This window comes from Apium graveolens, chromosome 11, assembly GCF_009905375.1.
Source record: "Apium graveolens cultivar Ventura chromosome 11, ASM990537v1, whole genome shotgun sequence".
Lineage (NCBI taxonomy): Eukaryota > Viridiplantae > Streptophyta > Magnoliopsida > Apiales > Apiaceae > Apium > Apium graveolens.
The window spans coordinates 165,297,917-165,306,633 of record NC_133657.1 but is presented as its reverse complement, the minus strand read 5'-3'; the positions used below and the strand labels follow the sequence as shown (position 1 = coordinate 165,306,633).

At 33.4% G+C, this 8,717-nt stretch overlaps 1 long non-coding RNA gene across 1 annotated transcript; it reads left to right on the top strand.

Moving 5' to 3' along the window:
* Nucleotides 1-908: 908 nt before the first annotated feature.
* On the top strand, nucleotides 909-3,519 carry LOC141698442 (uncharacterized). Its single transcript, XR_012565095.1, has 5 exons — nucleotides 909-1,077; nucleotides 1,260-1,331; nucleotides 1,857-1,901; nucleotides 2,160-2,466; nucleotides 3,410-3,519. It is a non-coding gene; the product is annotated as an uncharacterized LOC141698442 (long non-coding RNA).
* The last annotated feature ends 5,198 nt before the right edge of the window (nucleotides 3,520-8,717 follow it).

The following is an 8,717-nucleotide window of genomic DNA, read 5'->3' as shown; positions in this document are numbered from 1 at the left end:
TCATTTTTCCTTTCTGACAAGCTTCACAAACTTCAACTTGAGCAAACTCCAGTTTAGGCATGTCTCTTACCAACTTCTTTTTGACCAAGGTGTTAATTGCCTTGCACTACACCATAGATTGGATTCCGCAACCCTTCATAGTGGGGTTGCAAAGAAAAGTGTAATAATAGCCTTCAAAACCAATGCCTACCGCAACCCCTCTTTTTTGATGTTGCGGTAGAGTCAAAATGTGTTACCAAAATGACATATATAATTAAAGATGATTTTTCTGAATTTAACTAATTAGTAATTTTTTACATAAAAATGAAATAGTAATTGAAATATGTATTTTATTTATTTTTACAAGTTAATAATATTAGTATATGAATTATTTTTAATTAAAATGACTAAATGAACTGAATATAGAACATAACATCTTGTAATAGTTTAAAATTTTTATAAATAAAGTAAAGTAATCAATTAATTGTAATGAATAGGATGTGTTTAATTTAATAAAATTTATAAAATAAATATATAAATAAATTGGCAATGACCAGGCTGCTGAAATAGTTGGGTTGGGCCATTAAACTTTGACCCGCTAAGTTTTTCAGCAAGCGGGAAGTGAAAATTTATTGATCCAGCGCGCCTCCTCTATTTCCCCCCTAGCCAAATATTTCACCCCCTCTTAAAAGTTCCCCCTCATTTTTTTCCTTAGCAAAATTTCAAGTCCTGATTTCCCCCTCTTCAAAAATAAAATCAAAATTAAATTAACATTCAAAATTAAACCCATCTAACATATAACATAAAACCAAAAAAAAACAAAAACTCATCTCTCTCTCTATACTCGACCGAAGAATTGCTCTCATCTCTCTCTCGTCTCACGCATCTCTCTCTCTCAACCCCTCTCTCTCTCAACCCCTCTCTCTCTCTCTCTCTCTCTCTCTCTCTCTCTCTCTCTCTTCCTCTCTCTCCCCCTCTCCCTCGTTAAAGTTTGAAAAAATTGTCGGAGGTTGTTCAAGTCGGAGTTTGAACCTCAAGTTGGCGTTTAAAGCTCAAGTTTGAGTTTAAAGCCAAGTCGGAGGTCAAATCTTAAATTGGGTAAGCTTTAAAACCTTATTTTAGAATTTGGGGTTTTAATTTGAAACCCTAATTTTTTTAATTAGTTGAGTAATTGTTTGAAGTTTAACTGTTTGTTTGCGATTTTCGATTGAGGTGAGTTAAGTTTGTATTGTAGTGATTGATTATTTACTTGGAATTAAGATAATGTAATTGGAATGCAGGGCACTATCATAAGTTGGATGAAGAATACCCAATTCAATTTGTTGGGCACTCAACTGGAACTACTGTGGCAGGTTATCCGCGTTTTACAACAGATACTTGCTGACAATGTTACCACAGATGAACAGTACTATCGTTTATGCTTCGGTCTGTTAATTAATTTTTCTAGGACATAATATAGTCTCAATTGGTGTAATCTATATGTCCAATTTGTGCAGATAAAAGGTAATGATTACTCGATTTTATGTGTTTTTGGATAGTTCTCGATAATGTAATTAGTTTGTAAGTCGTTGCATTAGGTTAGCACATTTTATTAATTAGTCTGTAAAAAAATAATAGTAGCAAAGTTCTCGATAATGTAACTAGTTTGTAGTCGTTGTCTTATATTCGCACATTTTGTTAATTAGTCCATAAAAAATGTGATTGTTAAAGTTTTTAGGTTTCTCTTTGTTTGCTTAACTGTAATTAGCTTGTATAGTTTGATTTGAATGTTATACTTGTTTATGCTGCTTATTGATAGTGTGACTGGTTTATAGTTCTATCAATTAATTTCGTTTTGCAGATGGTTCCCATCTTGAGAGCTGGTCTTACTCTTGCAGAACATGCATCTTCTATCTTGCCTGCAACAAAGACATACCACTTGGGTAAGAAATGGTTTCACCTTGTTTCAGCACAACTATCTATCCTAATGTGTATATTTCAATATCATATGATATAATGGTAAGCATGTAGTTTTTTATTATATTTTTTGCTATGAAATAAGGGATGAGCAGATATGAGGTTTTCATATTGTTTTGTTTATTGGTGTATATCCCAATAAGTAAGGTCTTCGTGCTGTTTTGTTTATTCATGTATAATTTTCATTGTTACCAAATGCTTTTATCTTGTTTCTTTTATTACAGCGGAATATTCTAATCTGATCTTAAGACTGCAGACTGTGTAAAGCTGCTGACAAGAAGCAGCCTCTGTAATTTAATTTTCACGTCTCTCTCAAAGGTAACCCATTTCTTGCCCCCCCGATGTTGTTCTAGTCTTGACTGCAGGGTATATGGATTAATATGTATCGACAGAGATTTTGGACTTGTAAAGTTACTGGTAAGAGTAATTTGACGTATGAAGAGGCGCTGGTTTCAGAACAGAAGGTGATTGAGAAGGTTCATCAGTTTCCTAGTGAATTAGTTGGCCCGGTTCTTCGGGAGGTTCAATTTAGTATGTGTTCTTCACACTCTTTATATTTTATGTTTGCTTTTTATAGATCAATGTTGTGTTGGTTTGGTGTATGCTCGATTCGTAAATATGGGAGTTAGATTCTCATGTTCTGTCCTTTTTAATTTTTAGGCTATGTTAACTCTGCATTATCAGGTGGATTGTAATAAAATGTAGGACTGTCTTTACCTATCTTATGCACTTAAAAACAGTGACTGATGGGGTTAAGTATATGGGTTTAATACTTTATTCAAATGTGCAAACTTTTTGAATTGAGTTCATTTCGGAAATAATCGAGTGTACATGATATCGTTGGGACATGTGTGAAGTTGACTTCATACTAATATCAAACCTGTGTAAATTGTATAAGTTGCTCAATCTTATATTCTTATTTTAAAGCAAAAGCTGTTAGAAATTTCAATTGTATTAAGGCTGTTGTGTTTTGAACCTGATATACTATCTTCTGTCCATATCAACCTTACTTCCCGGTGTTCTATTAATATCCCAAAGACATGTATTTTTCTTGTGGGTTGCAGTATCTTTACCCATTTCTCTGATTTAATCTATTGAAGGTTAAAAACTTGCTAGAAATTTACATCTATCCTGTAAGAAATATGTATATTTTCTGTTCGTGGAAAGGTTAAAAAGTGAAGATGTACCTAACAATAATGTAGGATACTCTGTATGATAGTAGATATATTAGATATAATGCTGTTAGCATATTCAACTTTAGTGTCAAAACATGACAACATAGGCCTCACCCACAATTTCAACGTTTTAAATATGTTCAAAAACATAATCTATTAGAAAGTTGTAGGTTTTTTCGACTACTTTAGTAAGCTGTACGTATGTTATGTTAGATTTTTATTTTTTAGTGATGCATGATATTCAGTTCCACCCTCTTAATTATATGTAAATCCTAATTATCTCTTCATCTGTATTGCAGGCATGCTCAAGCTAAATGACAGAAAATATTATACTGGAATTCAAGCAAATATTAATGTGGCTCACCATGGAGAGAAACAAGCACACGGAAGAATAATCATTGTCAAATAATGGCCAACAAACACCATGTAATTTCATAGCATTAGTAAACAGCTGCACGAGAATATTCATATAACATTGTAACAATTCTATCAAAAGGCAAAATGTAGTCTTATTGGTTCAAATTTATTTATATAAGGATGGTAGTATGGTGATGGTGAAGGTAGTGGTATTATGGGGTAACTGATGTTATGGTTGGTGGATTGATGTTATGATTTCTGGATTGTGTTGGTTTTAAGACAATGTCTTATTTATGGGCATGCTAATTTACAAACAGTTTCTAGCATTTTTTTTGTAAAAGCATTGCAATATGTCTTTATAGTGTTGCTAAAAATTAGTGTAAAATGTTGCAAAAAACACTAAAAAGCGTTGCAAAAAGGTTACATCGATACCCCACATGTGGGCCCCATTGTGGGGCCCACAAATATTGTACTGATACCCCAAACCCTACTGTAACACTTTTCAAGACCTATTGCAACCCCATTGGTGTTGCAATAGCACGTTTTTGTAACGGATAAACAAGGATTGCAATAGGGTGTCACCGGGGTTGCAAAAAACTCTATGGCAACGCCTAAAATTGCAACCCCGAAAAAGAGTCGCCATAGCCTTTTTTTGGCCTTTAGTTACGGTTTCTTGGGGTTGCGAAATCCAATCTATGGCGTAGTGTTGAAATTCAAGTGAGACAGCTTCTTATGCCATAACTTGCTTTGTTCTTCTGATGCCTTGGTGTAGAAGGAACAAATTCCATCCTTATTTATTGAGTCGAAGTCTGCAACAACAAGCTTCATTTCCTTGCTCCTTTCAGAGCGACTTCACCAGTTTTCTTGCTGATAAAAGTGCATTCTTCTTTGTTGAATAAAACTTCAAAGCCTTTGTCTGCAAATTGGCTAACACTGAGAAGATTCACTTCAAGACCAGCTATCAGTGCTACATCATCAATGACAATATTTTCAAAAATAATCTTGCCATATCCCATTGTAAATTCTTTGTTGTTGTCTCCAAAGGTCACCAAAAGGCCAGCTTTCTCCTCAAACTGTGTAGCAGGACTTTATCACCTGTCATATGCCTGGAACATTCACTGTCTATGATCCACATGACTTTCTTCACTTTACCCTGCACACAATGACTTTTAAGTGTGTTTAGCAACCCAAGCAGTGTTGGGTACTTTCTTCTTGTTAACTGATTTAGAAGAAGTAGAATGAGTAGTTTCAGATAAAATAGAGTTCATTGACTATTGAGCATTTTCCCTTTCTGTTGTAGACCCAATTTTTGTTTCTTTGAGGTCTGTTGGTGAGACTGCGTAGCTGTATGAACAGTTACGTGATAACTCAACACGATAACAACACTAGAATAGGACATGTTAATAATACTACGTCTACACAAGAAATCAGGAAGAATGAAGACAAGGCAAATACAAAGAATCAGAAAATTAGAAAAAGCCTGAAGTCTGTCTACAGGTCACTGAAAGAAGTTCATTAACTTGATCATGCCTCAGTGAAGAACAAAGGTTAAAAACTTTCACGGTTTCAGAAATGTTGAAGATTCAGTATACAAGTGCTCTGAGAAGATTTCAGTGTATTGGCATTGATTGAAGATAGACAGTGTTCGAAGCATAGAAATCTGAAGAATTAAAGACAGGGTATAGACAGAGGTTAATGAAGACATTGTCTAGAGTACCAGAAAGGATTCCAGTGAAAGTACAATTGTTTATTGACAGTCAGTGTTCGAAACAATAAAGTTGAGGCAAGCTTAACAATGTAATCAAGGTTATAATACGAAGACCTGAATCGGGGTTAGTCATCTGTGAACCAGACCAGTTGCACTAGGCGTCAACAGCTCGTGAAAGGAATCTGTGTATTATTTTTAGAAGGATTGTTAAGTTGAGGAACGTACTTGGATTGAACATTTATCTGTTAAAGTACGAGAAGAGGTGTGCGGGGTATACAGCTAAACAGCTCAGGTGACTGGCGAAGCTCAAAGTTTAATTGTTAAATTAAATAAATTATTTAATGGACTTTAATATAATTTATTTAATAAACTTAAAATGATTTATATTATAAACTTTAAATAAGTTTATTTTATAAATCTAAATTAGTTTATTTATATAAGTTATATTTAAATTTATTTTATAAATTAATTTAATTACAATTAAATTTAAAAAGAAAAAGAAAACAAAAAAAGAGAGGAAAAAGAAAATAAAAGAAAAAAGAAAACAAAACAAAAAAAGGAAAAAAAGAAAATGGAAAAGAAAAAGAAAATCAAAAAAAAAAAAAAAGCTCAAATCAAAATCGTGTACAAATGTTTGGTTTTGTTAGTATAAGTTAACTAAGTACGTTCATGTGTACTAAAGTGTTGGTTGTCGCCGGAGGTAATAATCCCTCTCCCCTCTGGTCGCCAGAGGGGAGTTAGAAAAATAATCAGCCTTCCTCTTGTTCCCCCTGTCGCCACAGAGCACAGCTAATTGGTGTCGCCACAGAAAAGAATATTGCTCGTCGTCACAGAAGGTTTGGTCGCCACAGAGTTCCTCAATTCTCAGCTATACAATTTGTTGGATAAAGTCTACATTTTGCAAGTGAAGATTTGAAGCCATTCATTTTAATTTTTCTGTTCATCTTCTCTCCCAAGAGAGTAATGAAAATGGCAGCGGATATTTATATAGAAGTTCAAGCTACTTGAATATCCGTTTAACTTCTCACCGGAGTAACGTTATAATGTTCGATTTAATTCTTGTATATTCTTAGGGGCATTATAATCGTTACGCGGTAATTAAATCCTAGTACCAACAAAAGCTAGATTATTGTATATGATTTGATTTGTAAATCTTTGTAGTAGTTAGGAACTTTATTGTTCTTAGATTGTAGCCGGTTAATTTATTTACCGGAGTGTAGCAACACCCTCGAGGATTTATATATGAATATATATTTCCCCGAATATCTTGTTTTCCTCGTTTTTATCGTTCCAAACACTATTCCTCTCAAGAACACGAAACCACTAACCGAACACTAAATATTTTATCCGCTAAAGATTCGAAAGAAAATTTAATTTAGTGATTATCTTATTCAACCCCCCTTTTACGATAATTTGGGACCTAACAATTGGTATCAGAGCTGACTGATTGATACACAAATCAGGATTTTTAAATGAATTTATTTTATTAATTTTTTATTTACATAAATTTATTTTATAAATTTGATTTAGAAAATTTATTTTATAAATTTAATTTAAATGAGTTTATTTTATGAACTTAATTTAAATAAATTTATTTTATAAATTTACTAAATTAATTTATTATTTAAATTTTAGTAAATAAAATTTTTTAATTTAATTTTGTTTCCCTCCGATTTCTTGATATTTTTTCCTGCCATTTTCTTATTATTTTTGGCTGCCAGAATTCACTTATATGTTGATTAACCAAGTTCATTCACTTGGTTTGTAAAAGTGGCAGCCCTGTGTTTATCATTTTAGTAAATGGTAGCTAAAAACAAAAACAGAGAGACTTCCTATTACCTTCACACGCGCAGAACGGTGCACACAGGGGGAATAGATTGGAAGCCACGCGCGAGGAAATCATTTGGCAGCCCTGGTTTCTGATCGAAGAGTCGCAATGGAGTATAGGAAATCACTGATCGCCACAGACACACTATGACTATCGCCACAGAATTTTGTTGGTTAAGTAACCTGTTGCGACCTCCTGTTAACCTCCTTGTCGTCATAGGCTTGTACAAGACAGGTGATTCTGATTGTCACAGGAACACTTAACAATTTTTGTAACTTCATGATTTTATATTTCTGATTTATTTATTTTTTCACTAAATTTAAAATTCTTAAATTTAAATTTTTCTTAAATAATAATTTACATTTTATTTAATTTTTAAGAAAACTCAAAATTCTTGAAAATTAAATTTTACGTAAATATTTATTTTTGATTAATTTATTTTCTAAGAAAATTAAAAATATTGGAAATTTAAATTTTTCTTAAATAATAAATTAAGGGTACTCAAGGTATTGGTAGACTCAGGATTCCTCCGGGGTTTTAAAGTAGATTTTAATCTTTTGAAGAAAACGAAGACCATGTGCTATTCAGACAGAAAATTCCCGAACACGGAAATTATAGATAATGGTTTTCTTACTCCAATGGAATTGATTTCAAGACCTACAGACGAAAATTGTGGATCTTCCTCAAAGGCTTACTCCATAGGATACCACTGGGTTTTCAGACGCAGGGAATGAATGAATTTTCCACGGGTACAATTTTTCTCGGAGATTTTAAGACAACTCTATGATTCCAGATTATACAGTCACACAGTGGTTTGTACCAATGCTACATTTAGCAGGTAATCAATGAGATCCAAGAGGCAGGAATTATGGAGGTCAGAGAGAATAGTTGGGACTTACAAATATCTCAGTTACATGCATTAAGGTTGGAATCTCGGGACAAAATGTAGGAGTCACTGATAGCTGAATCAGAAGAAGTTCAGGTAGTAGTACTTGAGGGACTGGACGTCAGGGCAGTGTTCAATTGTCAGGGAAGTTTGGTCACATTGGATTCAGATAGAATACAGTAGCTATATCCAAGGATCAGGCCTATCTATTCCTAAGTAGAAACATTTACAGATTCAGTTCAAGAGGTGATTACAAGACTGAGATTGGAACATGAACAAGATTTGATAGCTACAGTTATGTAAAGACATATGCGTCAAGTAACTATCAGGGGTTTTGCTACAACAGAACAAGAAGCTTGAAAAACAAGGTTGAGTAGGGATTCAGTTGAAGAGTTGTGACAAAGGTGGAATATTTTCTTAGGGAAACAGCTAGTCAAAACTTATAGTGCACGGGAAAGAGTTGGGATGGATCAGATGACGAGAATCATGAATATCTTGCTTTCATAGCAATCTCTGAAGATGATCCAACTCACATATCTCAGGTTTCAATTTCTTGAACCACTGCAATATTTTGCTCTCAATTTTGAATGCATGATAAGATCATAGTGTTTAAATGTTTAACACTCGCACAAGCATGATAACATCACACATAGATAATGTTGTACTAGTTCACTAGATTATTTTATGGTAACTAGGTTTGATGTTTAACTTGTGCATGTTACTTTAGATGATCTTAAATATGTGTTTGAATATTTGTGGAACATGATTAATTGCTTTAGTGAGGTATATGTTTTTCCAACATATAAGACCTTTGTCTATGCTTATCTT